Source organism: Cnephaeus nilssonii, assembly GCF_951640355.1.
Source record: "Cnephaeus nilssonii genome assembly, chromosome: 1".
Taxonomy (NCBI): Eukaryota; Metazoa; Chordata; class Mammalia; order Chiroptera; family Vespertilionidae; genus Cnephaeus; species Cnephaeus nilssonii.
The window spans coordinates 87,916,775-87,938,420 of NC_137072.1; the positions used below are offsets into that span (position 1 = coordinate 87,916,775).

At 42.3% G+C, this 21,646-nt stretch overlaps 1 pseudogene across 1 annotated transcript; it reads right to left on the reverse strand.

Moving 5' to 3' along the window:
- Positions 1–2,397: 2,397 nt before the first annotated feature.
- On the reverse strand, positions 2,398–2,628 carry LOC307115606 (small ribosomal subunit protein uS14-like; annotated as a pseudogene). Its single transcript has one exon. The product of its transcript is annotated as a small ribosomal subunit protein uS14-like (transcript).
- Between the last annotated feature and the right edge of the window lie 19,018 nt (positions 2,629–21,646).

Here is a 21,646-nt window from a genome sequence, read left to right on the forward strand (position 1 = left end):
GCGCCCGCCTCCTCCCGGACGGGAGCCCCGCTCCGCCCCCCACCCCCAGCCCCACCCCCCTTCCTGGGTCGCGGGTCATGGCTTGGCTTCAGGCTGTTGTGACGCACCGCTCTGACCTTCTAGTGACCGGCCGGCAGGAAAGTTCTGGAACCCCCTTGAATCCCCTTGTCGAGAGTTACCGACTTTCCGTAGATGTCTGTGTGTTTAGACTTGACCTGATTCCTTTCATTCTTGGAGCCTCTAGGCTAAGGAGGGTGAAGTGTCGCGCATGCGCACTTGGCTGGCTGTCAGACTGGAGTCCAGTTCTTGACTAGTTCTAATCTAGAACCTCGAGCGTCAGCTGTCCGAGCCTCAGGTGTTTCTCCTCTGAAAAATGGCACGAACACCTACCTCATGGGGTTTTAGGATTAAAGCAACACACCAAAAAAGAAGCTTGAGCACTCAAATGTTCTCTACTAATGGAAGCGTTTGTATTTGAATGTGGGCCTTATGACTTCTGTTCGTAAGACATCGTGCTGCCACATCCAGCCACCATGCATTCCTTTATTCTACAAATAATGGAGTGCCTTCTGTGAGCCAGATACTTAAAGCTATTGGCGACTCAGCCCTACCCGTTTGTGGCATCAACTCCTAACATCCTCTCCCGATTTCTTTCCTCTTTTCCAGCGCCTCTGCCACCATCCTCATTTCGTCTCTGTCATTGCCCCTAGAATAGCCCCAAATTTATTGCCCCACAGATGTATTTTAAGCGAGAGAGCCTATGGTGATCCATCTAAGGCACAAACCCAGCCCTGTGGTTCCTTCCTTAGAGCCTTTTGGTTGTTCTCATCTCATGCACAGAGTATAAGGCCCTTCATGGCTGGGCCTCTATTGTAGCGTCCATCATTAAGACACACACTTGCCCCTGTACGCTGTCCTGTCTCCCTTCCACCAGCCCTCTTCCCGGCCTTGTCAACGCTATTCATATTTCAAAATCCTGTTTTTGTATTACCTCCTTTGTGAAACCTTCTCAAAAACACCCCCCAGAGAATTAATCACCCCCTCCTTAGCACCTCTTTGTACATACTTTGGTCACTACAATGTCTACTATGTTCTGTATCGTGTTCTTTCTGCTTATGCCTATCTGCGTTATAGAACTCCTTTAGGACAGAGACCTTGGCTTATAAATCTTCACACTCCAAGTATATCCCCAAGATAATCAATATTAGTAATTAATATTCATTTTGTTGCTAAGCTGGTTCTGTGCTCAGGGCCTTTGCAATGGCTCTTCCTTCCCTGAGAACTCTTCCTCTGTATGTTCACATGGCTTCTAGTCTCCGGTTGCAGCTGATGTCACCTGAGGCACTTTATTAAATAGCCCTTCCCTGATCACCCAATTAAAATAGTACCCAGTCAGTCTTCATGTTACCTTGTTTATTTTCATAGCACTTATCTTGATCTAAAACAATTATTTGTTTTATTCTCTCTCTTTCTCTCTCTCTCTCTCTCTCCAACCCCCCCACCCCAAACTAAAATAAAAACCATGAGAGTAGGAGCCTGTCTGACATCAAAATGATTGGCACAAAATATGAAATCAATAAACACTTCTTTAATTTGTTGAGTAAATTTTTGTAAGAGAAGAAATAAAAAGAAGAAAATTAGAAGACATACTGGGTGAGCTTTATGCCAAAGCAAAATTTGTTCTTTTCTTTGCTCTCAGACTAGATTATAAGATTCCAGAATTCAATTATTCTTTATATTTACTGAGCCAGGCCTAACATGATGAGTATATTTTCTGTTGCCCAGATATTTCTTAGCAACCAAGTTAATTAATAAATTGGATTTCTATTGATGAAAGGGTATAGTGATCTTTCTGCAGGAACAAATAAGATCCTAAACATTTAAGGTAAACTCATTGTCTGTGCTGGCATTTAGAGGTATTGAGTCTATTAGTAATTAGGCAATGCAACAATCAAAGAATTTAAACATAAATTAGTAAGGTCCAAACTGGAAGTTGATTCACATTTGATAGAGGCTACTGAATTTATGAGCCAATTCAGACCCTTGGTGCTTTAATCTTGAACTGTGAAATCACTAGAAATCAATCTACCTGGGTTAAATTAAATCAACTCACTTCAAAATACCTCCACTGAATTAAGATCTAATGAAATGTAATCATAAAAAATGCCCACTTGTTAGATCTAACTTTAAAATGTTAATTATAAATGAATTATTTAGGGTACTCATTAATTCATATAAGGAATTGCCAATGTTGACAAGGACTGAGAACTATCTGTTAAATATAGCAATAAGGTTATTTTTAATTTTTGCAAAAGTAGTTTCATTAAAATTTAGATTATAATGGGATGAGAAAAGAATGATTGGGAATAATGTGGTGAAAAGTATAGACTATTTTAAATTTTATGTACAAAGAGATAGCATTCTGTCATAAGGTAGATGTCTTGAATGACCCACTCATGTAAGTTTACTTAGTCCAACGTAATGAAGCCTATGTCCTTGGCGTACTGACGGAAACACTGGTGGCACATGTTGAAGGATCAGACCCTGGCGTTTTGAGCAGACACAGCAAGAACGAGAACCCTGGCCGAATTTCCTCGGATAGCTCCAGTAGAGTTGCTGGTGACCCATCTTGCTGTCTCTGTAGCAACAAGGCAAAAGGCAAGTATAGACTATTCTTTACAAGAGCTTAGCTGTTTGGTGAAAGAAAGACATAGAGTGAAGACTGCGTGGAAAATAAGGAATAGATGAAGGTTAGTTTTGTTTTTTAATTCCATAGAGTCTTTTTAAAAATATTTATTAATTGATTGATTTTAAAGAGAGAGGGAAGGAAAGAGAGAGGAATATCGATTTTGTTTTTCCATTCACTTATGCATTCATTGGTTGATGCTTGAATGTGCCCTGACCAAGAGGTGGAAAATGCAACCTTAGCGTATCAGGACAATGCTCTAACCAACTGAGCTACCTGGCTAGGGCCTAATTCTATACCAGTAGAGTCTTGACAGTAATTGTCAAGGAGAAGAGTTGAGAACATGGGAATGAGCAGGGATAATTAATAGCAAAAGGCACATTTCCCTGCTAGTGTTCCATGAATGTGCCATAAGCCATTGATTCACTCAGCCTTAGGGATGAGCTTTGGGCGGAGCTCCCAGGCCAGTTGCCTGCAGCTTGAACAACCTTCTTTGAAGTCCTCTGAAGGTCGCTTGTAGGAAGGAAAGCCTAATGGCATGCCCCTATATTCCACAGGTGATGAGAACCACGGGCAACGTTCAGCTTTTCTCTACGGTTAAATGTCAGAAAATTCAGCCCGAGCGCTTGTTGCTGCCCATTGTGGGCAAGGATCCCTTGGGGTTGCCGGAGGTATTTATGTTCTGGAGCATGGCAGGCATGCCACAGTGCAGCTGACAGGGTGGAGACATTAGGAGACAGGACAGAGGCTCCAAATGGGCGCAACTCCTGGGAATAGCCCCAGGGAGCAGCCCCACATCTCAGTCTTCATGTTAATTGGACATGTCTGGCCTTTTGTAGTGGATGCATTCTTTTCAGGGTGTTCAGGCCACATGCACCTCTGAAGTTACCCTTGGATATATTTTCCTGGGGCTTGTTTTGTGCTTATTTTCCCTTTTACAGCAAAAGAGATGAAGTGAAGAATTAATAAAATGAAGGGCGCATGTCTCTGTATTAAAAGGGGTCAATTAATATCTCTGAGATTTTAAGTCATAAAAAGTTCTAAGAAAGCACCTAGCACAGGGTCCAACACTTAGTTTACATGCAATAAATATGAGGTTGGTTTTTTTTTTTTTAATTTTCTTGAAGATCTGAAGTACTGGAAAGGAAGTTGAAGAGACAGCGATAGAGAGATAAGCATACAGGTGATGTAGCCTAGATTGTAAATTCCTGATCAGCAACCACAAATAGTTGTCTAGCTTTCTAAGCAAAATTTAAAACAAGGAGTTTTTTTTTAAGAGCAATATGGGGCTTCCAATGACAAAAGAGTTCAGTATTAATGCTGTTTGGGGGTTGATAAATGCCAATTGCATTAGTTCTTTGATCTTTCATTAATCTCACCTCAATCTCCAGTAACATGAGAATTGTGTTCAAACATGAATCTGTCTACTTTGTTGTAACTATGCAAAGTGTCAACTCTTTGGTTGGTTAGAGAAGGAGACTTCTTTCCACATTTAGGTGACTCTCTTTTGCTGAGAATCTTTTCACCACAGTGAATATTGGAAAACAAAGACTTTCTGAATAGCCACCCCTGCTTTTCTTTCTTGTATGACAGTTTCATTTGCAGGCAGAACGCAGTGGGTGGTGGGGGAGGGGGGAGGGCAGGGAGACATCCTCCACAGGAGGTGACCCTTACCGCAGTGCTCCTGAATCTGTCAGTCAACCAGAGAACCATCTGTCCCACTTTAGATTTCAGGAGCCATCTTGCACATCTGCTGTGCCTTTTCTCATGTCACTTACAGAACCCACTAAAAGCTGTTAGATGAATTAGGGGAACCAGAGTGCAGCTGCATGTAGCTGATTTTGAATTTTTTGCAGCTGGGTCCTACACATCACTCTCAGTTTTGAAATTATTTTTTATGAGATTAAAACCACAAAGTGAATAATTCACTTTATAATAATAACTCCTAAGAGACTGGGCCTTCAAATTCTGTTCTCTGAAAAATTTTAAAATACATATTTTAACAACTCCCACCAAATGTTTAAAATTCAAGCCTAGAAATGGTAATTAATACTACCTAACATTTGTTGTGCACGTACTATGAGTCAAGCACTGTTCTAAACATTTTAGTACAATATTGTATCAAATCCTCATAACTACCCTATAGGTAGTAGGTACTATTACTATCCTCACTTTATGAGGGATGTGAGGTACAGGGAGGTTGAGTAACTTATTCAAGGTCATAAGTGAGTCAGGTTTTGAATCTAGCCCATAATCTAAAGCAGTGCCTCTCAAACTTTAAAGTGCTTACGAATCACCTGGAGATTTGTTTAAAAAGCAGATTCTAGTGATTGGGTCTGAGGTGAGGACTGAAATGCTGCATGTGTAACAAACTCCCAGTTGAAGCCAATGCTGCTATTTTAAGATCACTTTTGAATAGCCAGGGTCTGCCACACATTGGTTCTCAACCTGGTTACATGTTAGAACCACCGGGACAGATTCTTAAAAATAATGAGGCCCAGGTGTCATCTCAAATCAATTCAAGCAGAATCTTTGAATGTGGGGTCTGAGCATGGAAGAAACTGGGGGTGGAGATGGAGCATTAAAAGTGACTAAAGTTATTGTAAAGTATATGATTGTCTAAACACTATGGTGTACACCTGAAACTAATACAAAATAATATTGAATGTAAACTGTAACTGAAAAAAAAAGAAAGCAAAAAAGTGACAAGTTAATTTTTAAAAAGTTAAAAATTTTTTTTTATTTATTTTAGAGAAGAAAGGAGGGGGATAGAGATAGAGAAACATTGATCAGCTGCCTCCTGTACGCCCCCTACTGGGGATCAAGACTGAAACCCGAGCCCTAGCCGGTTTGGCTCAGTGGATAGAGCATTGGCTTGCGGACCTAAGGGTCCCAGTTCAATTCTGGTCAAGGGCACATGCCAGGGTTGTGGGCTCGATCCCCAGTGAGGGGCGTGCAGGAGACAGCCAATCAAAGATTCTCTCTCATCATTAATGTTTCTATCTCTCTCTCCCTTTCCCTCCCTCTCTGAAATCAATAAAAATATATTTTAAAAAAAATAGTCTGAAACCCAGGCATGTGCCCTGACCGGAAATTGAACTGTTGACATCTTGGTTCATGGTCTGACCCTCAACCACTGAGCCATACCAGCCAGGCATAAGTTAATTTTAAAAGAGAAAGAGCGGGTAGTGTTGATAGTAGGCCATTAACCACAGAATATGATTAGTCTAATTCTTTGTGTATTTATAATCTAATTTTTTAAAAGGTACAATTTGAAATTATTTTTAAACATACTCTGTAAGTCTAAATTTTAAAAAGTAGAATTTTTCTGAGTAGAGAAAAGATAAAGGAAATTACAAAGGTGATTTAAGGAAAGGATGAAAACCAACAAAGTATAAAGTCCATTCCCAAGGTTGACAAAGGAAATGTTCTAATGAAAGCAATAAAAATTGATTACTTTATTTCAAATGTTTTCCCAAGTTTAAATTATACATGTGAAACTGTAAACAAATAAATGTGGGTGATTTTAATTTTAGAAGACAGGGATATTGTCTCTTGTAGAGATCATTAATTTGTAAAACCAGCATAAAATGCATATATCTACATACCCACATAATAAAAAAATAAAGTTGCTCACCACTTAAAATTAAATTATATATTTTTTTCTAAATAACTGCAAACTAATCATAAATAGGTATTTAGGCCAATTTGGATAAAAGAGCCAAGGGAGATTTCTGATACATCTTATGTGACATGTTTTCAAGTCCATCTGAAATAAATAACAATATTAGCCATAAATTGTTTACTATCTGTATAGTCCCTGTATTAGCTATCCATTGCTGTGTAACAAATTACCCTCAAGTTTAGCTGCTTAAAACAATATATACTTACTAGAGGCCCCAGCGCACGAAATTGTGCAGCCCCGTCCATCCATACGTGCCCCGCCCACCAGCCTGCCACCCCACTGCACTCACAGCCCTGCCCACCAGCACTCGCCTCGCCGCACCTACCTCGCCTGCCTTGTCACCCGCCTGCCAGCCACCAGCCTTGCTGCAATTGGAGCCTGTGGATCACGGGGGAGGGACCGAGAGGTGCTCCATGCATTCATGGTGACCAATCGTTGGTCATTTTGGTCGTGACGCCTCTTGGACTTTTATTATTATGACTAGAGGCCCAGTGCATGATTGAATCATGCACGTGTAGGGTCCCCTACACGCTTTCGCTTTCGATCACGGGGGAGCTGGGTGCCTGTCTGCTGGTGCACCAGGCCTTTCAGAAGCCTCCGCCCCGTCGGAGGCTTCTGAAAGGCCTGGTGCCTGAGTGGACAGGCACCCAGCTCCCCTGCTTTTGATGGTCTGCGGTGGGACGTGAGCTCGCTGCCCCAGAGGCCCCTTCTGTGCCGCAGCACAGCCATGGCGTAGACGCTGAGCTCGAGCCGCCGCTGGCGACCCGAGCTCAGCATCCCGCCGGCCCAATTGGCCACCCCGGCCACCCCGAGTCCCGCCCCCCCGCGCCTCCTGGCCAATCGCAGGCATAGCGAAGGTCTGGTCAATTTGCATATTTGTCTATTATTAGGTAGGATTGTCTCATAGTTTTTTGGGTTAGGAATTTGGGAGTGGGTTAGCTGTGTGTTTCTGGTCGAGGATCTGGTTAAGATGTAGTCTGGATTTACAATTATCTGAGGGATTCACTCGGGGCTAGAAGCTCAGTTTCTAAGATAGCTTACTTACATGGTTGCTGGCAAGGGCCTCAGTTTGTCTCCAGCGAGCTGCTTGAGTGTCTTCATGATCAGACAGTTAGTTCCTGCAGAACAAATTTTCCAAGAGAGAGAGAGGAGACCTTTTATGTCCAAGTATGAGATGCCATTATCATCACTTCCTCCATATTTGTTTGTTAGAAGCAAGTCACTATGTCCAGCTCACACTCAAGGGGAGAAGAAATTAAACTCCACCTCTTGAAGGGAGGAGTTTCAAAGGCTTTATGTACAAATTTTCAACTCACCTCAGTTTCTGTCACATAGAAATACAGCTTGATGTCAGGATTGTCTGTCAAGTGGATGATTATGTATTTTCCTAAAAAAGTCACCTACCTTCCCTATATCCAGTGTCTCACTTCCCATTTATTTTTCAAACTACTCTCTTTTACCCCCACTTTTCCTCTGAACCTCATCTCTAAAGGTCACTAAAGATCTGTTAGTCACTATTTGAATTGGATACCTTAATATCTTATTTTTATATCTCTGCAGCATTTGATACTGTTATTTACTTCCTGCATAGAATTATCTTTTTTTTTTTTTTGGCTTGTGATAATGGCACTGTTTCCTGGTTTTCTGGTGTGTCGTATTTGAATAGTGGTTTCTCAATCCTGTCAGCAGAGCCCAGCTTTCTGATTTTTGCCAGTCTTTTACCCGAGAAGTAATGATCTCATTGTAGTTTTTATTTGCATTTCACTGACATTTTAGGAAAGGTAAGGATGCTGTATTATTTTCCTAAGGATCCCAAAACAAAGTACCAAAAATTGGGTAGCTTAAAACCAGAAGATTAGCCCGGCCGGTGTGACTCAGTGGTTGAACTCGACCTATGAACCAGGAGGTCACAGATAGATTCCTGGTCAGGGCACATGCCCGGGTTTTGGGCTTGGTACCCAGTAGGGGGTGTGCCGGAGGCAGCTGATTGATGATTCTCTCTCATCATGGATATTTCTCTCTCTCTCTCTCTCTCCCTCTCCCTTCCTCTCTGAAATCAATAAAAATATATTTTAAACAAAACAAAATAGAAGTTTATTATTTCACAGTTCTAGAGACCAGAAGTCTGAAATCAAGGTGTCAGCAGGGCCGTGCTCTTGCTGATGGCTCTAGAAAAGAATTCTTTTTGCTTCTTGAAACTTCTGGTGTTTGCCGATAATCCTTGGTGTTTCTTGGCTTGTAGGTGCATCACTCCCGTCAGATGTCCGTCTTCTCTCTGTGTCTCCACATGGTCTCCCTCTGTGTGTCTGTGTGTCTGTGAAATTTTCCCTTTCTATAAAGATACCAGTCATACTGGATTAGGGTCCACTGTGATGACCTCATTTTACCTTGATTACCACTGTAAAGACTGTATTTTCTAATAAGGTCACATTCTAAGGTACTAAGGGTTAGGACTTCCACATAGTTTGGGGATACACAAATCAACCCATAACATATGGTATATTCATTTCTGTGTGAAGCACTCACTGCCAATTTATGAGAAGGCTGTGATATGTAAGAAATATGAAATCATTTGGCTACTAAAGATAGTTAAAATTTTTAAAAATCAGATAATGTAAGTATAAAATGTATTAATTCATATTGTTGGATACGAATAGCTTAGTAATAGATTAGTTCCACAAGTTATGATCCAATTGTCAAGTTAAAAGCTAAACTATCACACATGGTGAGACGGATCTGTATGTACCATAGCAATCATTTATTGTGGCACCTGCCCTTCCTTCCTTCTTTTGGTAGCAGTGCCTAATTTTCCTTTGTGAAACCAAGTGTTGCTCACTTTCAGTTAGTGTGGTGTGGTTGGAGCTGATTATACTCCTCACTTCTAGCCATGGGCCTCTGACACAACCTGGGCTGGTGATTGTCCACTCTGGAATTTTGAAAAATATTGGAAAAGAGGTGCACTCCTTCCAAGGGTGTTGCTAAGATGCTGATGACTGCCTGGGAAGGAAGCTACTGCAGAGGAAGGCAGAGACCAGAGTCCTGGGGCGGGGTGGGGGGATGGGGGAGGGGAGGCGGGGAGGAAGAAGGGGTAAGAGAGAGAGAGAAATTGATTCTTGATGCTATCTTTAGAGTACTTGGATCCAGCTGCACATGAGGTACAGCTCTATCTCTGTACTTTGTAGTTAAATGAGCAGAAAATAAATCCCTTTTAAATCTAATTTGGTTTGAATTGATATCTAATTCTTGCCCCAGCAAGAGTCCTAATTAACACATGGACCAACATGGAAAGATTTCCAGGAAATCCTGCAAAGACAAAAAAGAAAAAGAAAGCCAATGTAAAAAAAAAAAAAATGTAGAAATCAGAAAAACAATTCTGGAAGAACATATATGAAACTGTTAGGAGTGGTTAACTAAGAGAGGGAGAAAATGATTCAGAGGGGATTTAAATTTATGTATGATTTGTTTCCTTATCTTAAAGAATTTGGATATTGAATGTATGTTTAATTATCACTAGAAAAAGTGAATATGATAGAGAAAAATTGGTAATAACATAACTACTATCCCACAGTAAGGGATACTTAAATAAATCATAATTAATCCAAACAACAAAGATTATTAAAAATCATATTTTTAATGTATATACAAGGTAGCACAGTAAAATGGCCACCTTTTCAGGATAAGTGAAAAAAAAGTGACACAAGGGGCACATATGGTAGGATCATAGTATTGTAAATAAAATAATGGAGTGCGTCACAGGAGCGACTTCAGCATCAGGCAGCCACATAATTTACATGGCTTTAAGCAAGTTAATCTCTCTCAACTGATTTTTTTTTTTATTGTGAAAAGTAGAAGATGCTCATAGTATCTACCTCACAAGGTTGTTGTGAAGAATAAATTAGATAATTCATGTAAAGTATCTGGCATGTATAAACACTGATAAAGGATATATATATATACACACATATATATTCACTAGAGGCCCAGTGCATGAAATTTGTGCACTGGTAGGGTGCCTAGTAGCTGCCAGTTGCCAGCTGCAGGCTGGGTACTCCCTCCCTTCCCCTGGCCAGCCCCGCCCCCTGGTCAAACTCCGGAACGAACTCCCTGTCGAGGGGACAGTTTGCATACTATGCTTTTATTATATAGGATATTCGGAAAAGATACTTAAAAATGCACCAAACATTTTAATAGTTGTTATTACTGATAATTTTTTCTTCTGTATACTTTTGTCAACAAACTTGTAGAAAATCTTTATGAATTTATTTGAGTCAAACTGACAACAATTGCCAGAAAGAAAATTTCAATAGATTGAGAAAATGCTGTGAAGAATGGCACTTTTATAGCTTATTTAAGGAGGGTTACATGAAATACATTGGTGGTAGATTTAGGGGGCAGGAGGAAGCAAAGTGCGGGGCAAGGGTCTCTGGGATTGGAGAGGAAGGAAGAGGGGCGAGAGAGATAGAAACATCAATGATAAGAGAGAATCATTGATTGGCTGCCTCCTGCATGCCCCCTACTGGGAATGGAGCCTGCAACCTAGGCATGTACCCTGACCAGGAATCGGACCATGACCTCCTGGTTCATAGGTCAATGCTCAACCTCTGAGTCATGCTGGCTAGGCTATTGATTGATTCTTGTATGTGCCCTGACCAGGGATTGAACCCACAACCTTGGTGTATTGGGATGACGCTCTAACCAACTGAGCTACCCAGCCAGGGCCAAAGGTATGTTATTTAGATTCAAAAAGACATTAGAAGGGGAGGGTGTGGGAATGGCCGGGGAGAGGTCAATGGGGAAAAAAGGAGACATATGTAATACTTTAAACAATAAAGAATTTAAATTAAAAAATAATAAATTAATGTCATAGAAAAAAATGATATTAGACAGGCTCACTTATGGAGGGGTATTTTTTCGTTACCATTTCAGCTTCCATCTGAATTAATATAGTTACTAGTCATTGTTGGGTTAGGGGGTAAGCATGTTCCCATAATTGGGTTCCAGCATTATCCTACCTAATAATAGACAAATATGCAAATTGACCAGACCTTCACTATGCCTGTGATTGGCCAGGAGGCGCGGGGGGGCGGGACTCGGGGTGGCCCGGGTGGCCGATTGGGCCGGCAGGACGCTGAGCTCGCATCGCCAGCGGCAGCTCGAGCTCAGCGTCTGCACCATGGCTGTGCTGCGGCACAGAAGGGGCCTCTGGGCAGTGAGCTCACGTCCCACCGCGGACCATCAAAAGCGGGGGAGCTGGGTGCCTGTCCGCTCAGGCACCAGCGGACAGATACCCAGCTCCCCTGTGATCGAAAGCAAAAGCGTGGGAGCTGGGTGCCTGTCCACTCAGGCACCAGGCCTTTCAGAAGGCTTTGCCACGCCGGAGGCTTCTGAAAGGCCTGGTGCACCAGCGATCAAAAGCAAAAGCATGGGAGCTGGGTGCCTGTCCGCTCAGGCACCAGGCCTTTCAGAAGCCTCCGGCGGTGGGAGGCTTCTGAAAGGCCTGGTGCCTGAGCGGACAGGCACCCAGCTCCCCCGTGATCGAAAGCGAAAGCGTGTAGGGGACCCTACACGTGCATGATTCAATCATGACTGGGCCTCTAGTTCATACATAAAATTTCTTTCTCAAGATTTCTTTCCACAAACCTTCTACAACTTTGTCCTATAAACTATAAAGTTTGTCTCTTTAAGGTAAAGGTTGACCTTTGTCAAGGAAGCTACAGGCCTAGGACATGATGACTCACTGTGACTTGCTTTCAGTTAGGAATTTTTATGTTCCAGACATCCTATGTGGTTTCTTTCAATCTCTGAGTTTGTGAGGCCCACTATGCAAGCCCTCCTGAGCTTGTCAGGTTTAGTATGTGGCCCCTTTTTGGTCCACAATTTCCCCTTTTGGTCATATATCAGTATGAAAGATGCATTGATGACCAACCTCTTGGTTGGATAATGTGGTCCCACAGTGCTAGGAAGGCTCATTCCTAAGATGTCTTAGTGTCAGTGTTTGTCTTGTGAAATGGTGAACCATTGAGGATGGGGCAAGACTGTAACCTTGGAAGCAAGTCAAGGCCTTTTATCAAAAGGGAAGGCAGATAAATGGGAGGCAGTCAGGTCTGATGGGCCCTCATTAAGAAAAAAAACACACCTCTCGATCATTTCTAACCTGCAAGCAATCATGATCCAAGTTTTGCTGTCCACTTACTTTTCTGTATTTTGCATCTAGCATAACATTTACTTACTAATGGCTCAGTGCACGGATTTGTGCACATTGAAAGGAAAATAATTAGAAGAAATATTTTAATATTGCTATTTGCCCTTTCTCCCCTGGGAGCCGGGCAGCGGCCCAGCCCCCCACTGCTGCTGCTGTTCCTGGTCTGTGGGGCGATCGATGGGGTGATTGGGCCCCCTCTTACCTGCCTTGGCCTGGCACCGCCCGCTCACTTGCTTAACCATCCTGCCAAGGTCTTGCCCGCTGCCAGGGCTGCATTGCCACACCCGCCATGTTCTGCACTGCCCCCTGATAGTCAGCGTATGTCATAATGAGCAGTCAAACTCCTGGTCGAACAACCGCCCAAGGGGACAATTTGCATATTAGTCTTTTATTATATAGAATAGTTTGAGGGCACCATTATACACCTCTTCACTTTTCACAATCTCCATGAGATGCGTTCCCATTTACTGGTATTATTATTATTACGGTTGTTATGGTTGTTGTTATTTTAATATGGTCCATCTACTTCCCACTAGAAGCACTCAAGTGTCTTTCATTATTGATCTGATTCCTGCTAGGTGTTCAATTGGGAACTATACTTTTAAGGCTTAATTGGGGCCAAGACTGTAAGAGTACAAAGGTGTAAATTACAATTACCATCAAAAAATTTCCAGAGGCTGGGAGAACAGTAATAGTTATATAAGTAAATTTCCTGTGCCTTAGCAGCCCTTATGAAGGGCCATTTTAATTTTATTATCACTTTTTTTAGCCAGTTTAGCTTCCATCTGAATTAATATAGTTGGTAGTTCTTGTTGAATTGGGGGTAAACATGTTTCCATAATTGGGTTCTAGTGTTATTCATACATAAAATTCCTTTCTCAAGATTCCTTTCCATAAACCTTTTACAACTTTCCTTGTCCTTCTTAGTTTGTCTCTTTTTACTTACTGGGATAGGGGAAATCCTGGGAAAGTTCTCAGTCAAAGGGAACATTTGAAGGAAGTAATAATGAGGTCTTGTATTTGTGTAACACGTTTTACTTTTCAAAGCATTTTTTTGTAATTGCTATTGTCAGAAAAATTTATAGCTATTTCCACTTTACAAACAAGAAGATGATGCTCAAAGATATTAAATGATAAAAGTAGCAGAACTTGCAAATAACAAAGCTGGGACTTAAATGAATATAGGTCTTCTAGGTTAGAAAAAAAGAATGGTAAGATATGTACACATATAATACCTTAATTTAAAAAATGGGGAGAAAAAAAAAAGATGAGCCCTAGCCGGTTTGGCTCAGTGGATAGAGCGTTGACCTTCGGACTGAAGGGTCCTGGGTTGGATTCTGGTCAAGGGCATGTACCTCAGTTGCAGGCTTGATCCCCAGCACTGATTGGGGTGTGTACGAAAGGCAGCCAATCAATGTGTTTCTCTCTCTCTCTCTGTCTCTCCCCTCCCTTCCACTCTCTCTAAGAATCAAAGGAAAACAATATCCTAGGGTGTAGATTAACAACAACAATAAAAAAGATGAAAAAGAACAAGAACATGGCATTGGTTCTGTTTCAGAAATTGAAGAACCTTTTCCTAGAAGTTGCCCATGATAATATCATTGGATATTTTTTTCCTGTGACTCATTTAGAAAAATCTTTTCATTCCTTAGGGAAATTCCACAACATTATTTTCATCTTTCAAGAGTATTTTGTTTTTGCTGTTGTTTGGTTTTTATTAAATAAAAATTTTCAGTGTGGATGATTACTTGTGTAGCTCTTACAAAAATAATCGGAGTCCAGGAGAAATTTGAATAAGGCAAATAGTGCTAAAGATTTTTAGTGTGTATGTATTTGTGTTGGGGTGAGGGAGAAGGTAAAGGTAAAATGGGGAATTCTTATTGACCCAAACTAAATAAAACGTTTACAATCAAACATTAATGAGCATAAAGCAGTTAAGAAGCTAAAAGGTAATCAGTCAACATAGAGAGGAAAATGGCATGCGGCTTTGTAAGAACTTTAAATAAATCTGGGCAGGAATAGTGTTTGTCCTAAAGGCAGGGCAAGAAGTCTGCCACTAACACAAAGACCAGCAAAGGCCATTAAAGGGAATTTTAGGAAGGGAGTGACATTGTCTAAATGGCAACAGAGGAAGTTGATTTTGGCAGCAGCTTTGGGAAAGGGCTTGAGAAGAAAAATCTGGAGAAGATTCTCAGGGGGAATAATGACTATACAATATACATAGGTGGAGTTGTAAAAAATGGAAAAGTTTGAGCATACAAGAGTCATCTGTTTTAAACTTTTTATGGAAGCTTTTCTAGTTCAAGTCCCTTTGATCAAATCTTATTTTTCATCTGTCTCACCACTATACTTTTTGTCGTTGTTGAATTTTTATAAGTTTATTTTGAGCCAAACTGATGACGTACGCCTGGAAGCAAGATCTCAAATGCTCTTCACTATACTTTTGAATTTAGCTTTCATTAAGACTTACTCCAAATCATAATAACAACAGTGTATTTTTAAATTGTCTGCTTTAACCACCTGCATTAACCTTATGTTGTGTCCCAACAAGACTCAGGCATGTTTAAATCAGTTGTCAAGCCCAACCATCTGGGCATTCCAAACTCCAGTAGTAAGCATTAACACCTTGGACTTGAAACTTTAAAACAAAACGCACATTGTTTCAAACATCAGCCTGTGTCATGAATTTATGTTGAGGTGTTGGGGTGAAAGGCTGTGACTCAGGCCCTTTAGATAGCTTTCAGCTTGTTGGGATGTGAGTTTCAGTACTTTGAACTCTAGTCCTCCTACTATATCCAGCATAGTTCATTGTTGGATAAACACCAAGCAGCCTGTAAGTTTTCTCTCTCTCTCTTTTTTTTTAATTTTCCAAAGTGTCACTGAATTGCTTTATATTTTTAAGCTATATCCAGACTAACAGTGAATGTCAAGATATGTTTGAAATATGCTTGGGGAAGTAAGATCATAACTGTCAAAAAGAAAATACACTTTAAAGAATTATTTTCATATATGCTATTTTTTTAATGGAATTTAAGAGGTTTGATGAACATCAATTATGAGACTTTTTCTTAGTGACTTTAAGTCCTTTGGGACAGAGCCATTACATCACATCAGTTTTAATTGGTGTAACCTTGGAAAGGCCAATGCGATTCCTAGGTGGATGCTTTTTCCTCTCAATAATAAAGGATTCATAGGATAAGCAGGCCACCGTAGCACTGTTTAAGCTGTCGATTGATGTGCCTGGGAGCCACAGCATATGCCTTTGGACACTGAAGGAATGGAATTTTCCAAGGGAATATATTCTTGATGACTTAATGGAACATATCTGTAGAAAGGCTCAGAGGATGTAAGCAAGGGCAGGAGAACTTGTTTGGCCATAGTAAAATCAGCCCTCTCCTCACTGCCACACCACCTTCAGCAGGATTGAAGGGAGGGCCACACAGCTGACAAAGTTGCCACTTCCCAATGATCAGGATACCGCCTACAGAGTGCCAAGAAATCAGGCACAAGGCAGAGGCTACAATGAAGATTGACACCACCTTCTCTGGAGTGACCGTCGGAATTAATTTTATTATGCCGAATACCTTAAATACTTCCGAGCACAAACAGAACTCTGAGCCTCTGGCTCATTCATTATTATTTCAGAGAGTTTAGTACATGCACTGATCTTCGTCAATCTTCCTCTCCTCCCTAAGCAGCCAAACCCTTCCACTCTGTGCTTTGGAATACATGGTTCCTCTTTCCTCAATTGAAGCGTGGCTAGCCTTTGAAAACACTGCACCCTTCTCAGCCTTCTTAAGTGGTTGCTGTGTCCTCTCCTACACCCCATTTACAGAGGACCTAGAGGTGCTTTCCTTGATTCTTGTTGCTACTTTTAGATATTTTTATTGTTTTCTCTCCCTAAACACAACCATCTACTCAGCTTCTTTGAAACAAGTGTTTTCAGACCACTACCCCCCTTTATTGAGCCATCTACCAGGCTTTTGCTAACTCTTCCTTATTCAATGACGATTTTAGATTCTGGTCTTCTGTCTCTCTCTCCACCACTACTCATGCCCCTGTGTTTGGTGACTTTAGCATTCACAAAAATTATCCATGTAAACACCCTCATCTCTGAGTTCCTTAATTTTCTCACTTCTAATATTATTTTCCTCGACTACATTTCAGCAAAACACTATCATGGTCCTATACCTTAGAGGACTTCTTACCACATCTCTATATCACCTCCAAAAATCTTGATTTTCAGCGGTCCAATATTCTTCTGACTGATCATCTCTTATCTTTCTAACTCTTCCATTACTACCACCCCCACACTGTCTCTTTGGAGCAACTAATCTTCATTGTCCACTTTTATATATATGTTATACTTTTCTCCTTATGTGGCTTTCTGTAATCAATCACTCCATTGCCTAAACTCATGTCTACCTTATTCCTCTCACTTTCCATCTTACTAGAAAAACTCAACACTGTCTTAAGCACAATTCATTATCTATTTCATATCAGCACTGAGCTGATGAACATGACTAGAGACCAATATGCAACTATGTTGACTGCTCTTACTTCAAAATTTTAAACCATAAATTTCAAGTCAGTCTTATCCTGTTCAACAGTCTTGCTACATTTCCCTGGTCTTTCTTGCTCTCCTAGATAATTATTTCACAGCTTCTCCTCTATCTTCAAACCTCAGCTATCCCCACCTCACTCCTTACTTTCATTATTTATTTATTTTTAATATATATATTTTTGTATTGATTTCAGAGTGGAAGGGAGAGGGAGAGAGAGATAGAAACATCAATGATGAGAGGGAACCATTGACCAGCTGCCTCCAGCACGTCCCACCCTGGGGATCAAGCTCCCAACCCTGGAATGTGCCATGACTGGGAATCAAACTGTGACCTCCTGGTTCATAGGTTGATGCTCAACCACTGAGCTACGCCGGCTGGGCACAGTTCTTACTTTTAGATAATGACCACTCTTGTAAGAAAATAGAAGCAGTTGGGAGAAAACCACTTCATATTTTCTTCACAAAATCTATCAGCCTGCAAGCATCTGTACCTGTGTACTCTGCCTTCCCTTCTGTTATTCTGCATAACCAGGAGTGCTCCCATCTGAGGCCAACATTCCCACATGTGCATCAGATCCTGTTCTTTGGGCCCATCAATGATTTCAGTCCAGCAATATTCCCTTTCCTCTCCAGTCATAGTTTTTCCTTCTCATCTTGATCAGTGCCATCAGACTACAAGCAGGATATAAATTCTCTGTAGTATCTTTGTTCCCCTCAAGTAATGGCACATTTTCCTACTTTTTATTGCAATGATCCATTAACAATTGGCTGTTATTACTGACTCCACTTTGTCACCTCATATTTTCAATTCAACTCACTCCATTTTTGGCATTTGCACTGACTATTCCTCCAAGAATACTCTTACCAAGATAAAATAAAAACCTTTCTTTTGCCAAATCCAGTGGTCATGTCTTGGTTGGCCTCTTAATAGCATTTATTTGATGACCATTCTCTCCTTAAATATTTCTTCACCTGGTTTCCAGGTCACATCTCTTTTCTGCTTCTCTTACTTTCCTGCCCAGTCCTTCCAAGAATGTTAAATGTTGGAGCATATCAGGACTCAGTTGTTGGCCTTTTAAAAAATTTGACATTTTATTTTATTTCTTTACTAGTAGCCCTGTGCACGAATCCGTGCGCCAGTAGCTTGCCAGTAGCTCGCCCTCAGGTAGCTCTCCACCCGCTGCCCCACCCTCCTGTAGCTCCCCCCACCGCCCCACCCCTCACCTCTCCCTCATACCTTGCTGCCCTGCCCCCTCCTGTAGTTCTCCACCACCTGCTTGTAACTCGCTGCCCCACCCTCCTGCTGATCCATGATCTAGTTGTTACACAGTTGGTTGTTACGCTTCACGGCATTACGACCATTTGTATATTATATCTTTATTATATAGGACTAGAGGCCTAGTGCATGATTAAATCATGCACGTGTATGGTCCCGTAGGCCTAACCTGCCATCCAGGCCATATCCACTGCCCCGCAAAGCCTAGCACGTTCTGCGGACACTGCTAGCAGCCTGCTCCCCACTTTTGATGGCAGGGGGTCCGCTGGTGCCAGAGCGGACACACAGCTCCCGCTTTCTATCGCGGGGGAGCTGGGTGCCTGTCCTCTGGTGCACCAGGCCTTTCAGAAGCCTCCGGCATGGTGGAGGCTTCTGAAAGGCCTGGTGCCGGAGCGGACAGGCACCCAGCTCCCCCGCTTTTGATGGTCCGCAGCGGGACGTGGGCTCGCTGCCCCAGAGGCCCCTTCTGTGCCGTAACACAGCCATGGCGCAGACGCTGAGCTCACGCCGCCGCTGGCGACGCGAGCTCAGCGTCCCGACGGCCCAATCAGCCACCCAGGTCACCCCGAGTCCCGCCCCGCTGCGCCTCCTGGCCAATCGTGGGCATAGCGAAGGTACGGTCAATTTGCATATTTGTCTATTATTAGGTAGGATTGATTCTTAGAGAGAAAGGAAGTGAGAGGAAGAGAGAGGTAGAAACATCATTGATTGCTGCCTCTACAGGACCCCACTTTGGCATGTTCCCTGAAGGATCTGGAATTGAACTGGTGACCTCTTGATGCACAGGTCAATGCTGAACCACTGAGCCACACCACTTTTCTTTATGTTCACTTATGCTCATTTCCTAGGTACTCTCACCTAATCCCATGGCCTTAAATACCACCTATGCACTGAAGCCTCTGAGTTTATCTCTCTGGCCCTAACTACTCCCCTGAACTCCAGGCTCATTTCCTAGCTCCTACTTGATAACTCCCCTTGTTTGTCTACTTGGTATCTCCTACTCTTTGTTTCCTTCCCCAAATCTGCGCATTTCCTTTTATTTCCCTCCTCAGAACCCACCTTTCACTCCACTGACCTGAGAGTCATCCTGAACTCCTTTCTTTCCATTATATTCAATCTGTCAGTAAGTCCTATCAGCTCTATTATCATAATATCCAGGATCCAATGAAATCTCACCACATCCATTGTTACTATTCAAGTCCAGGCTATCAAAATCTCTCCTCTAGTCTTTCACAACATTCTCCTAACAGGTCTCTGCAGCTCAGTCTTGCCCTCAAACAATTCATTCTTTACATGGAATCCAGAATTATCTTCTTTAATTAGTAAATCAGATGATGTCATTCATCAGAGTAAAGCCCTACAATGTTTTTCTATTGCATTTAAAATATAAACCGAGTCTTTACCCATGTTTACAAGGCCCTAATGAACTGGCCCACCTCTCTGACCTCATTCCTATAACTCTCCCTCTCCTACACTCTGATTTAGCAACTTGGACTTCTTGTTCTTCTTTGAGTATGCCAACTTGTTCCTGTTACGGGCAAAATACAGCTTACAGAGAATCTGATTTTGCTTTTAGGATAGACAAAAACTTAGTGTTTTGCTTAATTGAGCATTCTGGGTCTCAGATGGATCTGTCTGTTGAATCAAATTGCATTTTCAATCATATATATATATATATATATATATATATATATATATATATATATTTGTGGATTGATTGTTGATGAGGCAATGAACTTCATGGATATGTCAGAAAACTAATCTATACTAATAAAAGGGTAATATGCAAATTGGTCAGGATGCCCTCACAGTAATGACTGAACAGAAGGCTGCGTGGGGTGACCAGGCTGGCAGGGGGGTTAGTGAGGGACAACCAAACGACCGAACAGCAAGCTGCATGGGGCAACCAGGCCTGCGGGGAAGGGGGGGCAGTGAGGGGCAACCAAACAACTAAACAGCAGGCTGTGTGGGGTGACCAGGCCAGCGGGTGGGGGGCGGGGCAGTAAGGGGCGATCAGGCTGGCAGGGGGGGCAGTTGGTGGTGACCAGGCCAGCAAGGGGCGGGGGCAGTGAGGGGCAACCAGGCCAGCAGGGGGGGCAGTTAGGGGCGACCAGGCTGGCAGAGGGGGGCAGTGAGGGGTGACCAGGCTGGCAGGGGGGCAGTTGAGGGCAACCAGGCTGGCGGGGGGGCCAGTTGGGGTGACCAGGCTGGAAGGGGGGGCAATTAGGAACAATCAGGCCAGCAGGCAGAGGTGGTTAGGGGTGATCAGTCTGGCAGGGGGGGGGGGAAGGGGTGGGGACAGTTAGGGGTGACCAGGCAGGCAGGCAGGTGAGCGATTAGGAGCCAGTGGTCCCAGATTGTGAGAGGGATGTCCAACTTCCGGTTTAGGCCCGTTCCCTGGGATCGGGCCTAAACTGGCAGTAGGACATCCCCCGAGGGGTCCTCTATTGGAGAGGGTGCAGGCTGGGCTGAGGGGACCCACCACCACGTGCATGAATTTTGTGCACCAGGCCTTTAGTAATCATATACTATTTTGGCTCCTGATGAGAACTGCTCCTTAGCCAAGACTGCCTTGATTTGGGTTATGTCACAATGTTCTTCTTTTTTTCCAGTGGGATGTGAGGTAGGAGACATTGCTCTCATGATTAATATATTAATAAGCACTCATGAAGTCTGTCTCTGGGTTATTTTTTAATCAACCCAGGATGATTCCTCTACTCTACAGCCTCTTTCTTCATTTTTCCCACATGCCTTTTCCAATTTCTTCTTTTTTCCCTTCAGTTTCATTATCTTTCCAAAACCTGGTAGGAGAAATTTTACTTGCCTCAGATTCTAAGCTAGTCTGCACTATCAGCAACTTGAGGGCAAAAACCATGCCTGTCTTATTCGCTGCATTCACAGTACCTAGCACATTACTTGGCATAAATAATAATTGTGGAATGAACAGTTGTGTGGCAAATAGAAATTCCCCAGTTTTTAAACAGAAACCTAATTTTTTTTGGTTTTGGTTAGGATCTAACATATAAAAAGACCCAATCTTTGTAGAAATTAAAATGTTTTTAAAAATATATATTTTATTGATTTCAGAGAGCAAGGGAGAGGGGGAGAGAGAGAGAGAAACAATGATGAGAGAGAATTATTGATCCGCTGCCTCCTGCACACTCCTCACTGGGGATGAGCCCACAACCTGGGCATATGCTCTGACTGGGAATCAAACCATGACCTCCTGGTTC